This window comes from Balaenoptera physalus (assembly GCF_965194825.1).
Source record: "Balaenoptera physalus genome assembly, chromosome: 10".
Lineage (NCBI taxonomy): Eukaryota > Metazoa > Chordata > Mammalia > Artiodactyla > Balaenopteridae > Balaenoptera > Balaenoptera physalus.
Genome location: NC_138889.1, coordinates 82,748,981 through 82,773,686, shown reverse-complemented (window position 1 = coordinate 82,773,686; position 24,706 = coordinate 82,748,981). Strand labels below are relative to the sequence as shown.

The window sequence follows — 24,706 nt, the reverse complement described above, 5'->3', positions numbered from 1 at the left end:
CATGTCATTAGTAATTGAGACTTGATATCTCTTAAAGAGAGAATTTTAGAGTTTGATAAATAATGGAGATTTCTTAAAGTATGACATGAACTTTGAAAAAAAGTTAAAAAAAGTAAAAATAGTGTGAAAGAATATTAGTCTAAAAATGACTATTTTAGTCAATTGCATATTTGATTGTTAAACATGTATGAGTCTGAATAAAGATTTCAAAATGCTGTCCCCACAGCACAACAGTATTTTTAGGATGATGGGCCTGGTCTGTATGGTACTATGGTGTTGGGTTATATAATTCTATGAATTTTTCAAAACTCATAGTTTTGAACTCAAAACTCATACACCACAAGAATAACTTTTACTGCATGCGAAAAACCAAAAAACCAACAAACAAAAAAACCCCCAAAACAAAAAACTCAGGATGCCAGGGGAATCCAGGATGGAATGCAGACTGTGACAAATGAATCTAACTATATTACAAATACAAGGCAGAGTCTCTCTGAAGGGGAGGGGAAAGAAAGGAGTTGACCTAAATAATTATGGAAAACAGTGTTTTGCCTAGATCCTGTAAGGATAAAGACAAAAAGAACTGTACAAAAACACTAGTAAAATTTTTTTCTCTCAAGGGGTACAGTTTAGCAATTCTGACACTTTATATATTTGCCAGGGTTGGACCAATAAGTAAATATATTGTAGATAATGGGAGCCAGGTGCCAGGTTTTTCACCATCAGAGAAAGAAGTGACAAATAAGTGGAATGAAGGTGGGAATTAGGGTTTACTATACAAACAGGTAGGTACAGATATAAATGTAGATAGGTGTGTTTACAATGGTTAGTATAAAACATGTAATTTCCAGCCCTGTTCCTTGAGAGGACTGAGAAGCACTGGCACCAAGTAGTGATGAACACACCCAAGATCTTGGTTTCTAAATGCCATTCTACAATAAAAAGAGCCAGAATTCCTTGGAGAAATGGCTGTTTAATTCAAGGGTTGGGGCAGGAAAAATATAAGATAAGCCTGGAACACCATATACTATCAGGAAGTAAGGCAGTGAGGAGGAGATGAGAGCATGTCAAAAGGACACAGGTGCCAACCTAAAAGAGCTGCTGATAGCCAAGACTGGAACAATGTGAATGACAAAATAAATAAAAATAACATTGGATTATGATCTAAAGAATAAAATAAATATCCATGGATTCATATACATAACAGATTAAATTACTAAGTAAATAAATAAATGTGTAGGGTGGGGAGGGACAAATCTTCCTTATAAAAGAATTTCAGTTACAAATAAGTATTAACAGACATAAAGGAGAAATTGAAAGTAACACAATAATAGTAGGGGACTTTAACACCCCACTTACACCAATGGACTGATCATCCAGTCAGAAAATCAATAAGGAAACACTGGCCTTAAATGACACATTAGATCAGATAGACTTAATTGATATATAATAGAGCATTCTATCCAAGAGCAGCAGAATACACATTCTTTTCCAGTACACATGGAACATTATCCAGGAGAGGTCACATGCTAGGCCATAAAACAAGCCTCTGTAAATTTAAGAAAACTGAAACTATATCAAGCATCATTTCCAACCACAGTGCTATGAGACGAGATATAAACTACAAGAAAATAACTTCAAGAAAACACCAACACATGGAGGCTAAACAATATGTTACTAAACAGCAAATGGATCACTGAAGAAATCGAAGAGGAAGTAAAAAAATACCTAAGGACAAATGAAAACAAAAACACAATGATCCAAAACCTATGGGATGCAGCAAAAGCAGTTCTAAGAGGGAAGATTACAGCAATACAAGCTTAGCTCAGGAAACAAGAAAATCTCAAACAAACAACCTAAACTTACAGTTGAAGGAACTAGAGAAAGAAGAACAAACAAAACCCAAAGTTAGTAAAGGAAAGAAACCATAAAGATCAGAGCAGAAATAAATGAAAGAGGTTTAAAAAAAACCCAGAAAAGATCAATGAAACTAAAAGCCAGTTCTTTGAAAAGATAAAGAAAATTGATAAACCTTTAGCCATAATTATCACGAAAAAATGGGAGAGGACCCAAACCAATAAAATCAGAAATGAAAAAGGAGAAGTTACAACCAACACCTCAGAAATACAAAGGATCGCAAGAGACTACTATGAATAACTATAAGCCAATAAACTGGATAACCCAGAAGAAATGGACAAACTCTTAGAAAGGTAAAATATTCCAAGACTGTATCAGGAAGAAATAGAAAATATGAACAGACAAATTACCAGTAATGAAATTGAATCAGTACTTTAAAAATTCCCAACAAACAAAAGTCCAGGACCAGATGGTTTCACAGATGAATTCTACAAAACATTTAGAGAAGAGTTAAAACCTATCCTTCTCAAACTATTCCAAAAACTGCAGAGAAAGAAACACTTCTGAGCATATTCTATGAAGCCTGTATCACACTGATAGCAAAACCAGTCAAAGATATCAAAAAAAAAAAAAAAAAAGAGAGAAAATTACAGGCCAATATAACTGACTAACACAAATGCTGAAATCCTCAACAAAATATTAGCAAACCAAATCCAACAATACGTTAGGATCATACACCATGATCAAGTGGGATTTATCCCAGGGATCCAAGGATTTTTCAATGTCTGCAAATCAATCAATGTGACACACCACATTAACAAATTGAAGAATAAAAACGATATGATCATCTCAATAGATGCAGAAAAAGCTTTTGCAAAATTCAACATCCATTTTATGACAAAAACTCCAGAAAGTGGGCATGGAGGGAACATACCTCAACATAATAAAGGCCATATATGAGAAACCCACAACTGACATCATACTCAACATTGAAAAGCTGAAAGCATTCCTTCTAAGATCAGGAACAGGACAAAGATGCCCACTCTCACCACTTTAATTCAACATAGTTTTGGAAGTCCTAGTCACAGCAATCAGACAAGAGAAAGAAATGAGGAATCCAAACTGGAAAGGAAGAAGCAAAATTGTCACTCTTTGTAGATGGCATGATACTATACCTAGAAAATCTTAAAGAGGCCACCAGAAAAACTACTAGAGCTCATCAATGAATTCAGTAAAGTTTGCAGGATAAAAAATTAATATACAGAAATCTGTCGCATTTCTATACACTAACAACAAACTATCAGAAAGAGAAAGTAAGGAAACAATCCCATTTACCATCACATCAAAAAGAATAAAATACCTAGGAACAAGCCTACCCAAGGAGGTAAAAGTCCTGTGCTCGGAAAACTATAAGATACTGATGGAAGAAATTGAAGATGACACAGACATATGGAAAGCTATACCATGTTCTTGGATTAGAAGAATTAATATTGTTAAAATAACCATACTACCCATGGCAATCTACAGATTCAATGCAATCCCTATCAAAATAACAATGGCATTTTTCGCAATCCCTATCAAAATAACAATGGCATTTTTCGCAGAACTAGAACAAACAATTTTAAAATTTGTATGGAAACACAAAGGCCCCAAATAGTCAAATCAATCTTGAGAAAGAAGAACAGAGCTGGAGGAAAAAGTTCCCCGACTTCAGACTATACTACAAAGTTACAGTAATCAAAACAGTATGGTACTGGCACAAAAACAGACACATAGATCAATGGAACAGAATAGAGAGCCCAGAAATAAACCCACACACGGTAAATTAATCTATGACAAAGGAGGCAAGAATATACAATGGAGAAAACACAGTCTCTTCAATAAGTGGTGCTGGGAAAACTGGACAGCTACATGTAGAAGAATGAAATTAGAACATTCTCTAACACTATATACAAAAATAAGCTCAAATGGATTAAAGACCTAAGTGTAAGACTGGAAACCATAAAACTCTTAGAGGAAAACATAGGCAGAACACACTTTGACATAAGCTGTAACAATATTTTTTTGGGTCCATCTCCTAAAACAAATGAAACAAAAGCAAAAGTAAACAAATGGGACCTAACTAAACTTCAACGCTTTTGCATGGCAAAGGAAACCATTGACAAAATGAAAAGACAACCTACCAAATGGGAGAAAATATTTGCAAAGATATGACCAATAAGGGGTTAATATCCAACATATGTAAACAGCTCATACAACTCAACATCAAAAAACAAACAACCTGATTTAAAAATGGGCAGAAGAACTGAATAAACATTTATGTACATGAAAAGATGCTCAACATCACTCATCATCAGGGAAATGCAAATCAAAACCACAATGAGATATCACCTCACACCTGTCTGAATAGCCATCCTCAAAAGAACACAACTAACAAACGTTGGTGAGGATGTGGAGAAAAGGGAACCCTCATACACTGTTTGTGGGAATGTAAATTAGTGCAGCCACTGTGGAAAACAGTATGGAGGTTTCTCAAAAAATTAAAAATAGGACTACCATATGACCCAGCAATTCCACTCCTGTGTATATATCAGAAAAAAACAAAAACACTAATTTGAAAATATACATGCACCCCAATGTTCACAGCAGCATTATTTATAATTGCCAAGATATGGAAGCAACCTAAGTGTCCATGGATAGATTTGGAGGGCATTATGCTAAGTGAAATAAGTCAGACAAAGACAAATACTGTATGATATCACTTATATGTGGAATCTAAAAAATACAACAGATCAGTGAATATAACAAAAAAGAAGCAGACTCACAGATATAGAGAACAAACTAGTGGTTCCTAGTGGGGAGAGGGAAGCTGGGAGGGCAATATAAGGGTAGAGGATTAAGAGGTACAAACTGTTAGGTATAAAATAAGCTACAAGGATAAAACATGGGGACAACACAGGGAATATAGCAAATCTTTTATAATAACTATAAACTGAGTATAACCTTTAAAAATTGTGATCACTATATTGCACACCTATAACATATAATATTTATGTGTCAAATACACTTCAGTTTAAAAAAAGTGCTAGAAAAAGAAAAAAGAATGCCAGTTAATAAATGTAGAAGGAATGAAGGAAACAGAAAATCCCCCTTAGAACACCACAGTAGTCATTGCTGCAGGCAAGATCTACTGCTGAGTTCTAATGTCAGCAGATGAAACTTTAAGGAGGAACAGGATATTTGCATAGTTTCACACTATCTCCTCCCAAACCGTTATTCATTACTGTAGTGGTTTCACATAGTTATAAATGTTTTGATGCTCTTCCCTCCAGGAAGTGGAGCTTAATTCCTCTCCCACTGAGTGTGAGCTGGACTTAGTGTCTTACTTTTGAGGAAGAGAATATAAAGACATCTGACAGATAGCACCTTAACCAAGTGATCAAGGTTAACATCACCAGTAATAATACGGTTTGACAACATGGACTCCCTGGTATGATGCAACTGGGAGGGCACTTCACCTCTGTGGGATTCTCCCCCCAAACCCATAACTGCAGTCTATTCATGATAAAACATCAGACAAACCTTCATGGAGGGATATGGTACAAAAACCTGACCACTTCTCAAAACAGTCAAAGTTATAAAAGACAAGGAAAGACAGAGAAACCATCACAGACTGAGGAGACTAAGGAAAAAACTAAATGCAATGCAATATCGTGGATTGGATCCTGGAACAGAAATCTGAATAAAATCTATAGTTGAGTTCATGGTATTGTACCAATGTTAATATTTTAGTTTTGGTAAATGTACCATGGCTATATAAATGTTTAAAATGGTTGGATAAATATACCCTGATTATATCTAAGGAAAAGATGGGTGAAGGGTATATGGAAACGCTCAATGCTATGTTTTCAACTCTTTTGTCAACCTGAAATTGTTTTAACATAAAAAGTTAAAATATATGCTGCCCCAAAATTCATACTTATAAATTCAGAGCTTTTGAGTTTTTTGGTTTATTCTTATAAATATTGTATGATTTGCTATTCTTCTATTTTAACATGATAACTTGTCATTTGGTAGGAGAGCATTTAAACATAGTTATAAGTACCTGGAATTTATTTAATATAAGGGCTTTACTCCACTTTATTTGTAGGTCTTAAACAGAACTAAGATCAAATTGAATAATGATCAAGGCTAAGGAAGTTAGTTTAAGAGTGCACATGGATGGTTGCATTTCATTCAACATAATGCTTTTGCTGAGCAGAGAAGAACTTGTGTTTGAAATAATTCCAACAAAATATCATCCACAGAGGAAAAAAATGCGTAATTTCAGATTAAATACATGAAAGGGAACTGTCATTTCATGGCGTCATGGGGAGAAAAAACAGCCTTTTTTATGTCATAGTGTCTTCTATCAAAAAAGTCCATGTATATTTATATGTGTATTCAGGAAACCAAATTGTTTTTTAAATTAATCCATCTCTAATAATTTAAATCATGAAACAATATAGTGAGTTTATAGACTATTAAAAATATCCTCATTTAATTTGGGGTGGGCAATGCCAGAATTTACAAATTGATGGTCCACGGACTGCATTTAGCCCTGGGGTATGTTTTCATTGGCCGACACAGGTTAAGTTTTTTGAATTAGCTGCCAATATTTAAAATAGTGAGTTTTTATATAAAAATCTGAGTTTTCATTCTCTTTCAAACAGTAAGGTCTGACAGCACCAAGCAGACCTTGTGGCGGCATGGCAGCTCTTGGCAAGGACTGGAAGGTAGAAGCCTATTGTGAGGTAGGCCACAGTTCCTAGCTGGTTGTCGTGGTTGTATACAGACCTTTAAAAATTCAGATGAAATTCACATGACAGAATTAACCATTTCAAAGTGAACAAGTCAGTGGCATTTAATACGTTCGCAGTGTGCCAAATTCATAATGGTGTGCAACCACCACCTCTGTTTCCAAAAAGCATCATCACCCCAAAGTAAAACTGTTCCAGTTAAGCAGTCACTCTCCATTCTCCCCTTCCCTCAGCCCCCAGCATCTGCCAATCTGCCTTCTGTCTCCTCGGATTTACCTATTCTGGATATTTCGTATAAATGGAATCATATGATATATGGCCTTTTATGTCTGGCTTCTTTCATGTTGCATAATTTTTCAAGGTTCCTCAATGTTGTAGCATGCATCAGTGCTTCTTTCCTTTTTCTGGCTGAATAATATTCCATTGTATGGGCATACCACATTTTGTTTATCCATTCATAGGTTGTGGACATTTGCCTATTTCTAATCTTTTGGCTATTATGAATAGTGCTGTCATGACCCTTTGTGTACAGGGTTTTGTTTGAATGAATATTATATTTTTGATATTTTCTATGGACATTAGCGTTGTTTCAGTCACAGGTCTTAACACTGCCTGTTGCCTCCCACACTGGCCTGCTTCACGCATTTGCTTTCTCACGCTGCCCCCACTGACTTCTGCATTTATCTTTTCTGGTCTATGTCTTGGGGGTGGGCATATCTGTCTCCCTTCCACTTTTGCACTTTGTTCCAGCATGAAACTTGAACTAATAAAAACCTCTCTTCATTTTTCTTAAAAATGTGCCTCTACACTAGACTTCCTGGCCTTTTCTTCCTCAATTTTGTTCATTCTCTGATAAATATTGATGATGGATGAGGGTTGTTTTTATTTTCTTCCATTTTTGACATTAAAAAATTGGACAGTTGGAGAAAATTTAAAATTGGGGCTAGAGCTTTGCCCCTTTTACAGTAAGCAGTGACTTGATATACGCATCTGGGTTTAATTATGTTTGGCATCTCTGAACTCTGAAGCAAAATACGTATTGCTGAGATGTCATGTGTTTCTGGCAGTGCAAGAGTATAATTACTCCAATGTATAGTCAGTCCTCTGACTTTTTTTTAAGATTTTTTTTTGATGTAGACCATTTTTAAAGTCTTTATTGAATTTGTTACAATATTGCTTCTGTTTTATGTTTTGATTTTTTTGGTTGCGAGGCATGTGGGATCTTAGCTCCCCAACCAGGGATCGAACCTGCACCCCCTGCAGTGGAAGGGGGAATCTCAACCACTGGACTGCTAGGGGAGTTCCCCTCTGACTTTCTTTAACCTCAGGGTCTGTGTTACCTCCCTCTCTCTGCCCCTGCACTCATGGGAAGGCCTTTTTTTCACTTCAGTCCCTATCAGTGCCCCTCTGATTTCCCCTTATTTGCCGTTTAATCATTCACTTTAAGTAACTTAACTACTTTATGGTTGTATCTTGCCTCCGTAACTAGATTTTAAAGCCCTGCTGAATGGAATCTAGTTTTGTTTATTTTTTATATGCTTCAGTGCAGAGCGTATGTAATAAGCGTGCAGTAAATATTTGAAGTTGTGACTCACAAAGTAAAAAAAAAAAAAAAAAAAGCCCCTTTAAGTACAGCTAACTTCTCACTATTATTAAGTTGAACAAGTTTAAATGTGTTTAAATTCATTTTTCAGTATAATACTTATCCTTAGGATTAATAGACAGCAAGTCAAAAAAGTTTTGTGTTATAGTTATGGCAACTAAATTCCTTTTCACATTTAATCAATGTATTAGTATAAGTTGGTGATTCTAAAAATGTGTGTTGCAAACCGTCTGAATGAGAATTGACTATTGTGTTGGTTAAAAACAGAGACCCTTGATCCCCACCCCTGAATTTATATACTAATATGGTCTGATGGATGAGCCCAGGAATCCGCATTTTAAAAAACTCTCCTGGAGTGTTATGTACTCTAAATTTTGAGAACTACTGGGATTGTTTGAGAAGAAGCTAATATCTTCATTTGGAATAATTCAAGTTGATTTGGAAGTTCAACCTAAGTTGGACACAGGGTCAATACACAGTGAAATCACATCATTAATGAGTGATCATTTCAATTTTAATATTTGGGAAGTTAATTTTTTTGGTATGAGTCTACAAATGAGTATTACAGATGTTGTATAGTTTTAATAGTATGGAATTAAAATCCTTGAAGTTTAACAAATCCCGACTAACCTGAGAATTACTGAGGTGAAACAGAATAAAATCATCGAAAAACACCACTGTCTATGATTAACACTTACATTACTCCTAGGACAATTAGATAATGAAATGCTACTTTCTCTTCCAAAAGCAGAAAATGCAGTTGAACAATTACTGCATGACACCCTCCAATTTATAGTTAGTGTTTATGGATATTTTAAAAACCTTGCATCATTTATTGCTATTGTGAAGAAGTTCTAGCATGGGTTGAGCAGAGGTATTGCATTCAGATAATGCAGACATTTGTGTCCTGGGAGTTAAATAAACAAACCATTAATAAGTAATCCAGCAGTATAATGAAAGGATCACCAAACAAAAGTGACACAGAACATTGCTTGCTTTGCCCGTAGCAAGTAATTAAAATGAAACAAGTTTGTTATATTTTGGGTAATAAAAGGGAATAATTGCAAGCAACTGAGAGAGGGCTTTTTGTTAGAAAAATCAGGAGTTTTCTGGCTGTGGTTTTTATCTGCATTACAATGTTTTCCTCCCTCTTGACCTTTTGACATTTGCACTTTTTAAATGTATCACTTTTAAATGTTTCACTTGGGTAGTGGAGCAATGCTGTTTTTCATTTATTCTGCAAAGATGTTTACAATATATTTTTCCTGTAGGATTGTATTTAATTCTTCTCTTACAGATTGATAATTCACCATGTGATTTGGCAGCAGTAAAGCTTCCTCAACCTGAAGCTAATAAAATGGAGCTGTCATTTATACAGAACTAAATATGTACCAAGGACAAGGCTGAGGGCTTTGTCCCAGCACTGCATTTAACCCTCATTAGAATCAGCTTGTGCAGGAAGGAAAATGAGGGTACAGAGTGCAGTGACCCATTTAAGATCATCCAGTACCTGTTTTTTTCTTATTTCATGCATCATGCGGTCCTCCTCTTGGCCCTAGAAAGTAGGCTTTTCTACTTCCAAACACTATTTTCTCTTTCACTTAATGAAAGATATAAGCCACAAATATTGCAGGCTGAAAAAGAGAAAGTTGGTAGTCTGGCAAAGAAGTCTTAACTCCTGGTAGAACTGAAAGCAGAGCTGGGAACAAGTTCAAGGTCAAGAATCTGGATGGCTTTTCCTGGTTCTCTGAGTCAAACAGTGTGACCTCCTTATTTTGTTTCCATTTCTAATCCCAAGAACTCCAGAGATACCCAAGATCAAATGTAAATACCAAAAAAACCCCACAAAAAACAAAAAGCACCACCACATTCCAAAACCAGATAAATGATTTTTGGATTATCTGGGTCACTTGTCCCCTCCACTAACATGTATAATCAAGAGCTGATGATGCCACATATGATAAGCAATTCTTTGACGAAAAATTTGATACTTAATTTCTCATAGGAGTTTAGTTTTTGTTTTTGGAAGTTTTAGTTCTGACTAGCCTATTTTTGAAAAATGCCCTGTTCGGTCCCCTGGGTTTTAGAATGTCATTTGAAATACTTTTAGCCATTTAAGAAAAAGGAAGACGACGTCATGCTTCAGGGAAAAAAAATAAAATAAAATCCAACCAGGAGTAACAACTTAAGCCAGACTAGACAGCAGAAAGTGTTAACTATGGCTGTTGAAATAACAAGTTAGCAATCATAAACTAGACTCCCGTCAGAACGAAACCCTCACTCTTTCCTGGGCCCCTCACTTCACTCTTTTCTCTTTCGTACAACTTTTATAATGCGCTTGTCAGGCCAGTCGTTAAATTCACATTTGTATGCGGACCATGAGGAGTATTTGGGCTTCCAAGTTGGTCAAGATGAACTGCTTTGAAGCTAGTAATCTGCTGAATTAGCAGACTTCTTTCATGGTATTCCAGAACAAACAGATCCCCTTTAAAAAAATCCCTCCTTTTGTTATTTCAGGTGGTTTGAGTCTGTTATTCTTACATAAAGATGTTAGGGTTCTTCCAAGAGAGGTTCAAAGAGAAATTTAGGAATAAAATGTTAAGCGGATTAAAGGGACGTTTAGTAATGATCATGTCACTGAGTGAAAGATGAGGTTAAAATTGGCCACCGCTTTACTATGTAACCAGTCATGTTTTTTTCCTTAACTTGCATAGAAAGTCTCAAGGTAGCCTTAGGTTTTAGAAAGGAATGTCATCACTAGGACAAACATTGGTATCACAATGTTTATTGAGGGCTTACTTTAACAACCGTGGGAAGTAGGTACTATTTTATCCCCCATTTTACAGATGAGGAAACTGAGGCACAGAGGGGTTAAGACCATATGCCCAATGGAAGAATAAAAAGTTAGCAGATTGAGGAGGCAAGGTAGCATAATGTGGAGCATGGGCTTCAAAAGCATGCAGAAATGGGTTCACATTCCAGCTCTGAGGCTTATTAGCTGAGAAACTTTGAGCACATTTGTTAGCTTCTGAGTCACAATGTCCTCATCTGTAAAATGGGATTATAATTTCTGCTTCAAAAGGTGGTTTTGAGGATTAATTTAAATAATAGTAAATAATAATAGTGATGAACATGTATTGAGTATTTACCATGTACCAGGCATTATTCTAAGCACTTCATGTTAATTTTTACAACTCCATTATGTAGGTACTTTTATTATCTCCAATTTTATGCTCAAGAAAACATTAGTGTAGAGAAGCTAATTTGCTAGTTAATAGGTGAACTGGGTTTCAAAATACCTAGCATAACACCTGATATAAAATAGGCGTTGATGATATTAAGATATTGGTACCTAGAGAAAGGGAAATACTGGCAAAAAATCAGAATATCAGTAATGTTTCCCATTTATCGTGATGCCTTTACTAATAAATGTTGGAGAAGGACAAGAGTTAAAAAATGCCAGGTTCATGGGGCCTATTTAGGGTAACCTAAACCTAAGCATCAAAGTGAAATAAAATAGGAGTAAACTAATTTTGAGCAAATTCTATTTTAACTCTGTTGCATACAGTACATGAAAACAATTGCTGCTACTTTTTCCTTATCGGGGCCAATCAAATGGACATACCTAGGCAAAGTATGGAGAATAACAGACAATCAGACCTAGACATGTATCCACATGTTTGTGTGTAACCAGGTTTTGTTGTCACCTAAATAAATTTAGTAAGTACGAACCTTAAAATTATGTTTTGCGACTGTTTTTCTTTTGCACGTTTTTTTTTTTTGGCTGCACCATGCAGCATGTGGGATCTTTCTTCCCTGACCAGGGATTGAACCCGAGCCCCCTGCATTGGGAGCACGGAGTCTTAACCACTGGACCACCAGGGAAGTCCCTCTCTTTCGTACGTTTTTTAATCTATCTTTTTTTTGACTATGAATGATTGCCGTATGAGTTGACTTTTAAAATATAGTCAGTCCTCCAAGCCCCATTTTCTCTTTTCCTCTTCTGTCTCCTCAGCCCTATCTGTGGCTCTAACATACACACACACACACACACACACACACACACCAGAGTTACACAAAGTATAGCTTTTAAAACTCCATCATTAAGCATAAAAAGGCCAAGGAATGTTTGGAACTGGTATGCTGGAGCCAAAAAGGTTTATCACGTTCAAAAAAAGAACCTTTGGCATTAATGGAGAAACCAGAACCAACTGTAAAGCATAATTACTGCACAAACATGTAGTATGTGTGAAGCTATGATCATTTCTTTAATCTCTCATACCAGAGAAAACCTAGAAAATGTGTCCGTTGTTTAAATTCCGTCTCACACTCCTCCCGTATCCTGCTAAAACATTGCTTTGTTTATACATACATTTATATGAAACACAAGCAAACACCCAAGCTCATCTTCTTGGAAGTATGGTTTGAGTTCTTAAAGTCGATTCAGAGTTTTGGCTCCTCATGAAGATTGAAAAACAAAGGCGATCGCATAACTAGTTTTAGGGCTTCGATTTCAACAACCAAACGGTCTCATGCAAATAGATGGTTACTTTCTATTCCCAAGCAATAACTACTACTTCAAGAAGCTATGCAGTAAACTCTCTGGAGGAAGGAAAGCCCCTATTTTTGACATTTGTGAAACTCATTTCCCAACAGAGTCATAAAGGTGTCTTAGATGTCTTCCTACCCTATGAAGATTTCTCTAACATTCATAATATTTTTTGGTGCTCTATGACAGAATTACACATTAATAATAATCACAATCGTGATAGCTCAAGCTAGTGGGAGCTTACTGTGTTCCAAGCACCATGCTAAGTCCTTTATGAGCACAGCTGACAGAATTCATTCAACACCACTTCTAGGTAGATGCTTTTATTATACTCATCTTACTGGAGATTTTTGTTTGTATCAAATTCATTGAAACACCATGACCCACCTCTTTAGTTTTTAGAGAAAACATCTTTTCTTGAGAGTTATCATAATTATTATGTTTTGCTTATTAATTTCTGCTAATTTTCATAAAACACTTTCATTACTTCAGTACCTAGTTTTTGACCAATGTTACGAGCTAGGAATTTCACTATACTGTTTGCTGGGCATACAGAGGTCAGTAAGGTATTTTCCCCATCTTCAGAACTCATCGCATAGGAGGGAAGGTAAAAACAAACAAAAATTATTGCGTAATAAATACAGTGACAGAGATATGTGCAAGATACAGAGATGGCAGAGAGGAGGAAACGTGGGAGAGGGATGCAGGGCATCAAACAAGAGGGGCTGAATGAGCTTATATACCAAATGGGAATTAAAGGACAAAAAGAAATAGATGAGGAAAAGGGGAAAGGCATCCCACATGTATAATGTGAACAAAGGCATAAAGGCATGGAACCACTCGGTATGTTTAATATATACGAATCCATCATATATGTCAGCAGTAAAGTTTGAAGTAGAAGAGAAGGAAAAGAAGGTAGGTATCTGACTGTGAAGGGCCAAGGAAGAAATGCTAAGTAAGGGGTTTAGAGTTTATTCCATAGATAATGAACTTGTGTAGGTTTTAAAATGGTTCAGAGACAAGATGGGCTTACCTTTTGGAAAACTTACTTCAATAGTCACTGTGTTTGTCTAAGCAAAAAACATTGAGGGCTTGAACTTAGACTTGGGTAGTATAAAATGAGAGGTAAAGGAAGACTTGGGAGATACTTACGGGTCAAAATCAGCAGAATTTGTTCAATGTGAAAGGCAAGAAAAGAATTTCGAATAACTGAGGTTTCGGAGTTGGCAGATGTATTACTTAGGTCTAGATATGCTGTTTGTAACACTCCCCCTGTCCTACAGGATAGTGGAGGATTGAACACAGAGATTTACTTCTCTCTCATAAAAGGAGTCGAGAGATGGATGGTTTAGGCTGATAGGGCTCCATGGGTCAGTAGGGACCTATGCACCTATCTTTCTGCTCTGTTCTCTTACTGCATAGCTTCCAACCTCAAAGTCACCTCTTGTTCCAAGATGGATGCTGGAGCCATCATTATGGACAACGCAGGACAGCGTACTAGAGGGGAGAGCTGCACAGAAAGAGGACTCTGGAGGTGTGCCGAGAGTCCTCCTAAAGTTGTCAGCTAAGTACTGATCAGTGCATACCTGTGAGGAAACTACCTGATGCTGGGGAAAGAGCTGCCTACAATGATTAGAGGATACAATCCCCAAGGCTCACGTAGTGCCGGTAGTATTTCCTGCTTCCACCAGACAGAGTTCAAGCCTCATAAGCCTAGTCATCCGGGAGAGTACTCAGAAGAGTTTTGCCTCAGTAGTGGGACACAATTAGTCCAAGAATGAATGCTTCTTAGTCTCACGTAGCAAAGCTTAAGAGCAAGACCAACAGAATCAAATAGTTCTCTAGTAACTTACTTGCACCCCAGAAGGCGGCTAAAGGTGATTTAATAGCCAAAACCTGGAAATGACTCAATGTCCGTCACTGCGTAATAAATAAATGTGGTATATCATACGATGGAACATTACTCAGTAATAAAAAAAAGAACGTACTATAGACGTACACCATGGATGAATCACAACATAATTATACTGAGTTAAAGGAGCCAGACCAAAAAGGATACACGCTGTACGATTTTGTTTATGTACACTTCTAGGAAATGCAAGCTAATCATTACCGACAAAAAGCAGTGGTTGCTTGGAGACAGGGGTGTCAGGATTGGCAGGGAAGTTTTGAGGGAGGATTCACAAAGATCCAAGAGAAAATTTGAGGGGGTAATGGATGTGTCCACTCTCTTGACTGTGGTGATGTTTCACAGATGTATACAGTGGACCCTTGAACAACACTGGGTTTGAACCTGCATGGGTCCACTTATAGGGGGATTTTTTCCAATAAGTACTGTTAATACTACAGTCCTACATGGATGCACAACTTGTTAAATCTGCAGATGTGGAACAGTGGACACGGAGAGTTGACTGCAAGTTATAGGTGTTTTTCCGAGTGGAAAACTGAGTGGAAGGTCAGCACCCGAACCCCTGTGTTGTTCAAGGGTCAACTGTACATATGTCAAAATTTATCACATTGTACATCTTAAATATGTGCAGTTTATAGGATCTCAACTATACTTCAATAGTGTCTTACATTAAAAAAAAACACACAAGGAAAAAATGAACTACAAGTAAGAATTATGAGAAATGACAGCTGAAATAATAACTCTTACTATAGAAATAAACTTAATTTGATGAAGGCAACTACAAAAACATAAAGCAAGCACATCTTATGATGAAATGTTAAAAGTATTTCCTTTAAGATTAGGAAGAAAACAGAGAGGTTGGCTAGCACCTGAATCCACTGCATATTTAGGCCAGTAGAGTAAAATAAGAAGAAATAAAAATGATAAAGACTAGAAAGAAAAAAGATCATTATTGATTTTAAATAATTCTAAAAGTTTCTACAGATAAATCATTTTACTTAATGAGAGAGTTAGGCAAAGTGGCTGAATATGGTATCAATGTAGGAGAGTCAGATGCATTTCTACTTACTAGCAGTGATCAGTTAGTTGCCTTTTTATAACGTCAACATAAAGTATAAATTTCTAAGGAATGTAAACCCTTTCGTGGAGGAAATGATAAAACATTACTGAACACCATTAAAGACAGCCTAAATGAAGGGAGAGATACACCATAATCTTGAATAGAAAAACTCAGTGCAGTAAAGATGCCAGGTTATCTCCAGATTTATTGATAGGTTCAATGTAATTCCAATCAAAATCCAAAGAGGTTTTATGAGAAACTTGAAAAGGTGACTCCAAAATGATGTGGAAGAGAAACAAGTCCCAAAATAGACCAGAAACTTAGGAAGAACAAGATGTGGAGGGGCTTGCTTTACTCAGACTTAGGACTGAAGCTATGATGCTCAAGACATTGTATAAATAGATCTGTGGATCAGAACAGAGAGTGTAGAAACAAACCAATCATGCACGCAAGCTTGATTCATGATGAAGTCACTGCAGACCACTGAAGAAAAGATCAACCATTCAGTACCTGCTGCTGGCGGGATCCATGTAGATTAAAAAAATACAGTGTGTTCCCCACCTTGTACCATACTGAAAGTCAGCTTTTAGTGGATGAAAGACAAATTGTGAAAGCATAAGCATAGAACTTTTAGAAGACTGTGTAGTTTAATACAATTTCCTGATACAGGAGATCTTCAGGCATTAAACAATAAAATGCAAATCAGAGAGGAAAAGATTGATAAATTCAACTATATTACATAACTTCGGTTCATCGAAAAACACATTAAAGAAAGTCAAAAGACAAGCTATGGAGTGGGAGATGATATTTGTAACTCATTTCCAACAAATGATCAGCACCTCAAAAATAAAAAGGACTTTTATAAATATATAAGGTGTAGGTATCCTAATAGAAAAATGGCCAAAATATATAAACAGGCATTTCATGGAAGAGGAAACACAAATTGTCCATTAGTATAGGGAATATGCTCATTAGTAACCTTGGAAATGCAAATTAAAACCACAGTGAGCTACCATGGAATGTCAACAAATTAGAAAGCATTTTAAAAGTTCATGTGTCACCAAGTTAGCAAGGCCAGGGAGCAATGTAACTTACATGTCCTATTGGTCTATAAATTGAGAGAGTGTGGTTTATCATTATGTAGGAAAGTTAAAACGTGTATATGCTTTGCAACCCAGCAATGTTACTCCTAGGTATGTGTCATAAGGCAGTTTAATTTTTCTTGATCGAGGTCAGACCACATTGGTGGGTGAATGAGTCTTTTATTTTTTGGGTGAAGTAGAAAAGCATAGCTTTATTGCTTTGCCAGGCAAAGGGGGACGCACCAGGCTTCTGCCTCGAAAAACTATATGTCTCAATCCCAGAGGATTTGATGTGAACCAGTCTTTTTAAAAACAAGCAAACAAACTAGAGCAGAATATGATAGACTTAAACAGACAGAATAGAAATAATCAGAATGCATTGCTGATAGTAAGATTATGGATTGTTTAGTTAATTTGTTTGGATTGCTAATAGTAAGGTTTTGCATTCTGTTAATCATTTTGGGTTGTGTTGTAAAAGGTATTTCTTTTTTTTTTTTTTTAGCATCTTTATTGGAATAGAATTGCTTTACCATGGTGTGTTAGTTTCTGCTTTATAACAAAGTGAATCAGCTATACGTATACATATATCCCCATATCTCTTCCCTCTTGCGTCTCCCTCCCACCCTCCCTATCCTACCCCCCTAGGTGGTCACAAAGCACTGAGCTGATCTCCCTGTGCTATGTGGCTGCTTCCCACTAGCTATCTATTTTACATGTAAAATGTATTTATTATGAGTTGTAGTAAATTGTTTGAAAGCCACTGCCCTAAAAAAATATCCTTAATATGCAATAGGACACAATTGCAAGAATGTCTAAATAGTATCGCTTATAATAACAAAAAGCTGAAAACAGCTCAGATATCCAACAACAGTAACACGATAAATAAATTGTGGATTAGTCATGTAATGGAATATTCTACAGAAATAAAACAAAATGAAGGAAGCTTGCAGGTTAGTCATGAAATGAAATACACAACAAATGAAAATAAAGAGCTAGCGCTATGCACACCAAAATGGGTAAATCTCAAAACATAATATTGAATACAAGAAGTGAGTCACAGAATATGTCAGTATGATTGTATTACATAAGACTTAAAACTAAGCAAAACTAAATACGTTGTTTAAGTCTGCATACATAGGCATTAAAACCATAAAGAAAGGCCAGAGCTTATTCCTGAGTAGGAGATACGATAGAGATACAGAGCATGTTTGAAGGTACTAACAGCAGTGCTCTATTAACCTGAGTGATGGGCACAAACATGCTTGTATGTTTATTACTATTTAATCTGAACAGATGTGCTTATGTGCTTTCGTATGCATGATATATTTCCAAATTAAAATAATTTAGATATAAGCAAAAGAGAAGTTAATTGTTGGGGTAAGATCCTTGAGGCAATGCATCGGGATGGGCTTCAGCACACAAGTGAGCAGACATTTCTTAAATAGAAAGAAGGGCAGCTCCTTACCTGGGAGCAAAGCGGGAAGAAGGATGGATGAGAGCGCACCCAGGTGTGATTTCAGGGGTGTGTATGGAGTGGGAAGGTATGGGGAGATGCTTGATGGAATTCAGATCTGATGGACTCTTTCTAAGAACGTAGGAGGTGGGGGAGCCTCCTGGGGGTGAAGGGGTAGGTCTGGGTAGAAGGCCTGGGGAGGGTAGTGAAGGCTTCGGAAAGTGTTTCACAAAGTGGAGCAGCTATGCCGCTGATGATACTCGAAGGCGATTTTGGGTACGCCTGTGGGTACGTAGGCAAAGTCATTTTTAAGATTGTAAGAGTTATGAGTTTATTTTAATGCAAAGGTTTTTAAAAATTTTAATAGTTTTGCTTTTGTTTTAATGCATATTAATAAAAAACAAACCTAATGTTTTATGGATATTACTTATAAAGCAAAAGTGCTGCTTAAAAATTCAGTTAATGTGAAGGAAGAGATTCAGTAAATATAAGCTTAGGTGTTAACTTTGATATGGCAAAATTCCTGAAGGTGGTGCTCAAAAATTTGGGAAACTTTGATTTAAATAAGATAGCTAATAGGGCACCTGGGAAAAGAGGAGCACTGTGGGTAAAAAGACTGGTGAGTGGTACTAAGACCCCAGCCACCTGAAATCCCAGCTTTTAGCTGTGGCTCAGACCATAATTCTTCACTGAGAAGCCCCCATGCTTTCATGGGGTTGTTACCAGTAACCACTGAAAAAATAGGATTAGGGGCTTCCCTGGTGGTGCAGTGGTTGAGAATCTGCCTGCCTATGCAGGGAACACGGGTTCGAGCCCTGGTCTGGGAAGATCCCACATGCCGCGGAGCAACTGGGCCCGTGAGCCACAACTACTGAGCCTGCGCGTCTGGAGCCTGCGCTCCGCAGCAAGAGAGGTCGCGATAGTGAGAGGCCCGCGGACCGTGATGAAGAGTGGCCCCCACTTGCCACAACTAGAGAAAGCCCTCGCACAGAAACGAAGACCCAACACAGCCATAAATAAATAAATAAATAAATAAATAAATAAATAAATAAATAAATAAATAAAAAATAGGATTTGCCAGAATCAAGGTAAGAAACAAACTGAAGAGTAAAACAGTCCATTCTTTTGGGGTTTTTTTTTGGTTTAAAACAACACAGACTTATTATTTTACAATTCTGGAGGTCATCAGAAGTCTGACATGGATCTCACTGGGCTAAAATCAAGGTGCTGGCAGGGCAAACCTTTTCTGAAAACTCTAGGGGAGGATCTATTTCTTCGCCTTTTCAGCTTCTAGAGGTCACCTGCATTTCTTGGCCCGTGGCCCCTTCCATCTTCAAAGCCAGCAACGCCAGCTGAGTCCTTCTTCTGTTGCCATTTCTCTGCTTCTCTCTTGCCTCCTTATTCCCCTACTCCATTTCTTTTCTCTTTCTTTCTTTTTTTTTTTTTTTGCTGCACCGCATGGCTTGCGGGATCTTAGTTCCCTGACCAGGGATGAAACCTGGGCCCCCAGCAGTGGAAGCACAGAGTCCTAATCACTGGACTGCCAGGGAATTCCCACCCCTAGTCCATTCTTGAATTCAGCAACTCCTGCCCCTCTTGTTGGGCTTAATGCATATGGGAGAGGAGGGGATATATATAATTATGATCACAGCACAGTCGTAAAGGGAGGAACTTTGCTATGGAAACAGGTGAGAGTTGCTAACCAGGAGAGCTGGGGAAGACACTTTTTTTTTATTACATTTTTTTAAAACTTTTTATTTTATATTGGAGTATAGCCGATTAACAATGCTGTGATAGTTTCAGGTGCACAGTGAAGAGACTCAGCCATGCATATACACGTATCCATTCTCCCCCAGATTCCCCTCCCATCCAAGCTGCCGCATAACACAGAGTTCCCTGTGCTATACAGTAGGTCTTGTTTGTTATCTTTTTAAAATATAGCAGTGTGTACATGTCAATCCCAAACTCCCTAACTATCCCTTCCCTCCACCCTTCTCCCTCCACCCCCAGTAACCATAAGTTCATTGGAGAAGACACTTTTGAGGTGACATTTCACCAGGTGGGCAGGGTCGACGAGAAGCTGAGGGAAGTTACATGATAAAAGCTCAGAGGAGTGGAGTATGTGTGAGATGATCCAAAAGGCCTTCCTAACTCAGATGAACTCTTACTAGCCTTGATGGCTGAATTTTCTTCTGGCCACTAGGTCACTGCATTTTTACTCAAATTTTAATACATCCCTTCAAAACTGTGATACCCTTTCTAGGAGGGCTAAGGCAGGAAGCTGTTATCATTGCTTAGGTTTGTTTGTAGCCCAATCTAGCCTGTGGGTGTGGATCCCAGAATAGAGAACAGAACTTTTCATAAGAGCAGCCAGGTATCTGGAATCTGAGGTGGCCTGTGTGGAGTGTTCTAGTGAATGTCCCAGGAAACCAGAGGCCTGGAAATCAGGAAACTGATTCATTAGGGAGGGAAATGAGCACTTTCCCAGAGGGGCTGACTCAATGAGGACCATTCACATATTCATTCATTAACTATCTGTTGAGTGTATACTAGAACCGGGGACCATGTTGGATGCTGAGAATATGATTGATTCTCAGAGAAGAGAATGGTCCCCACCCTTACGGAGCTTAACTGGAAGAGACTTAGGTGAACTAGCAAAGCCATTGGAAATGCCAGGATGAAAAGAGCTAAAAATTTAGAGGCACTACTGGTTTTTGTTCACAGAAGAAACTCTTTGTATATTTACTGTGTTGCTGCTTTAGGCTCTCCACAGAGCCAGCCGGTGAGACTGTGGTATGCTCTTACATTTGAAAAAAATGCTTTCAAATTGCTACTTTCCTAGAAACATCTCAGTTTGCCACTAATCCCAGGCATACCTGTGGGAATGCTAGAATGCGTTGATGGCAACATCCACAGGCTGTTCCTTAAATGTTAGCAAATATATACTAATTTTTTTCGATACTTTTAAATACTCTGAACAATGCTGAAGAGATAACTGGATGAGCATGGAAAACATCATAATGGAGGGAAAGAGCCAAGAACTTCAAAGTTCGTATGCCTTGAGTTCTTGATATCTCAAGATTATATCCAAGAGATGTTGATGGCTTTTTAACGGGATCCTTGGAGTCCTAGAGGGTCAGGTGACACCCTTCTGGGTGGTCCAAAGATCTCCTGATGTTGCATGGAAAAATGTAGGTTTGGGCCCATAGCTCTCCTCAGATTCTCAGAGGGAGCCCGGAAAGTCAAGAATACTTCTATAAATCCTTCGAAAATACTTCCATGAGTGCTTTCTATGAGGACATTCATGGATTTTAAGTTTACACAATTGTCCCAGAATGTGAGGCGTGCAGCAGAACCCCAGGGAACTGGAAATGGAGGCCAGGTCCCCTTATTATCAGCCATGTGACCTTGCACAAGTCTCGGCCCCATTTGAGCCTCAGTTTACTTATCTGTTAAATGGGGGAAAAGAGCACGTTTACTTCTTACTTCCTACAGTTTTCATGGCAAATGATCAGACGTATGTGAATAACGCTATAGAAACCTCCAGGTACGATATCTAAGAGTGAGAGGCTTTAGAAAATGTTTAACTCTCTGCACCTGTAGGCAGTGTTATGTTGTTGGTCACTAGAGGGAGCTTTAGGATTCAGGGGAAGGAACAGCCAGTGATGTAGCTCCTGGAAAGCCTTGAGGCCTCTATGAGGAATTCTTCAAAAAGCTTTTTGCCTTTTATAAATAGCCACTTAGATTTTTCCTTCTTTCTTTTCCTTTTTTAAAATTCAGATAAATGCCTATAAAAGCAAACATGACCTCGTTTTCTGGTGACACAGATTTTTCTACTCTTAACATTTAGGATTCTTCCTTCTGACTTTTTCTCTGGTAAATTTAGTTTCTACATAAACACAAGAGTTTTCCACAATCAATTCAAAAGTGAAAAAAAAAAAAAAAAAAGGTAGAAAACAACTTTCGAGAGGGCCATAGGAAGAAAGCGCTCTTCCCTTAGCCAAAGGTGATTCATTGCCATTCCATGACATGTGGCAATGGCGAGCAGGATGGGGAAGTGAATTGTCTAACTTTGGCGTGCGTTAAGAACTCTGACTTTGGATTTTCTGGTGGCACTCCCTGCAGTTTTTAATTGGTGTGCTGTTCTCAGGCTAGGGCTAGAGAGAGAGGACTCTTACTCATTTAAAGAGGCTTGACGGTTACGCCAGAAAACCTAGGATAATTTGAAGGAGGAGGTACGATAGAGTGAAAGACACTGACTTTGCGTGTTAGGGAATCAGAATGTCATGGACTCACTATGTATTTGGGGGACAATTTTTGTCCCCTTTTAGGACCTCTCTCTGCTTCTCTCTCTGCTTCTGACCATCCCCCCAGCGCCACACATACACACCCATGGTCGGATGGTCTTTCTTCATCAAGAGTGGATCCTTAGGTGACCAGACTCAGGCCCCAGGTCAGGAAAGGCAAAGTTTTGCAGGAGCACAAAACTGAGACTTACCTGATTTTCAATCCAGATTTCTTTGGAGAAAGTAGTCTTGATATTTCTCTTCCTTGCAGCTCTTTGGGTTGTATTTCAGGTCCACAGCAAAATAGATGCCTGCAGAAAACAGTGAACATAGTATTTTCATATACATTTTCAGGGACCCATGTAGAGACTGAACTGCTAATCTCCATCAGCAAACCCGGCCAATGAAGCTGTCAAGCACTGGTCTGCCAAGTTCTCTGGACTCTAAGATGTGTCCCCATAATCCTGCCTTCCTCAATTTCACATTTTAAAAATGCGGACATGTCTGTGACTTATACAGGCAAGTCTTGATAATCCCTCCTGAAAAGCTTCTGTTAGGCCTAAGGCGTTTCTGCAATCAGTGGCGTTTTAGAATTGAGGAAGGAGTCTAGGAAATACTTTATTTGGTTTTGTATATTTCTCTTACCTGGAAGCTCAAAAAGCTGCCCTTCGCTGGCACATCTGTGCCCTCCTTGCAACTCTTGGCACCTCAGGAGTAACCCTCGTGGGAAGGGGTTGCCTCTCTGGTGACAGAGAGGCAAGAGGTTGCAGGTTATAAAGGATGAAGCCTTATTATAGGCTCATTCATTGCAGTTTATGAGAAACAGCTGCATTTCCTTGTCAAGGCCCTCGTTGAAGGCTTTTCTCTCTTTTCCACTGAAGTCTAATCACTAACTGAGACTAATTAGCTGATTTGGGTCAGAACAAGCCAGTGTCTCTGCCAGCCCACTTTAAGCATGACTGTATCACGTTAGTGATAGGAAATTTGCTAAAACAATGCAAACGGCTTGATCAGTGATTCCATTAATGATTAGAATCGTAGTAATTTTCTCCCCTTTTTGTTTTCCAGAGGCTGCCTTTTCTTCTTCAAGCTTTCAGATGGTGAAGGTCAGAAGGTGGGCAACAGAATCACTGTTCCCTAGTTGAGGGCTTCTCAAATTTTCAGGTCCATACAAATCACCTGGACCGTGTTACAATGCAGATTCTGATTCAGCAGATCTGGAGGTCAGGACGAGGGGAGGAGGAGCTCATGATACCAAGGCTGCTGGTCTGCGGACCATGCTGAGTAACAAGGCCCTAGTTAATTTTTATCTCTAGCTCCTGTTTCACGCTGTTGAAGGATGCTTTTTCTACTCCTCAGACACTGTCAGAAATAAAGAATGAATAAGTAATGATTTCAAAGCCCAAGGGAACTCGTGAGGTCACAGATTCCATCTTCTGAATTAATAATTGTTTGGAAAGCCATGACTTTGAATTCTAATTTCTTGCAAAGCAAAATATTGAGAATAGACTCGTAGTGTGCACAAACACAGAAAACAGAATCCAAGCAGATCTGATTTTTCTCATGAGATGGCAAAGCAACTGTATATTTGAGGTTATTGTTTTTTTATTGGCAAGCATTGTGCTCTGTACTTCATTTACATAGGAATCTGGTGGGCACTGCCTAAGAGTTTGTGAACTAATTTCCCTGGCTCTAAATCATATGTGTACTTCACCTTTATCCTCACTACCAGGAGCCCAGTCTAATTATTGCTTATGCAAAAGGATGACTCTTCTTCAGGTGTGAAGGAATTTCAGGTTTGTCTTGAATATTCTCAGGAGACCTGCTTTTAGGAATTGCTGTCCTGAGTTTTTAGACCTTCAGTTTGGCTTATTGCATATTGCTTTGGATCTCTTATCATTTCCACAGTTTCTGTCTTCTTGGTTAAACTTTAAGTTTGTTATAATTGGAGGCCATACCTTCTATTTTATAGGGCTGGGAAATTGGAAGGGAACTTTAAATTCATTGAGTTCAGTTTCCTCTTTAAAAATCTGAATTTCTACAAGCCAGCCTCTGCTTGAAACACATTTGATGATGGGGATCTTACTACTTTATAGTCTATCCTTAGA

The 24,706-nt window shown here is 37.9% G+C and overlaps 1 long non-coding RNA gene across 4 annotated transcripts in view; it reads right to left on the bottom strand.

Moving 5' to 3' along the window:
• The window catches only part of LOC309667798, a 177,574-nt gene that overhangs the window by 58,887 nt on the left and 93,981 nt on the right, over positions 1–24,706 (bottom strand). For all 4 annotated transcript variants that reach the window (XR_014267952.1, XR_014267953.1, XR_014267954.1 and 1 more), the window contains one exon: positions 22,811–22,909. This is a non-coding gene — a long non-coding RNA (uncharacterized lncRNA). The remainder of the gene's footprint in view (positions 1–22,810; positions 22,910–24,706) is intronic.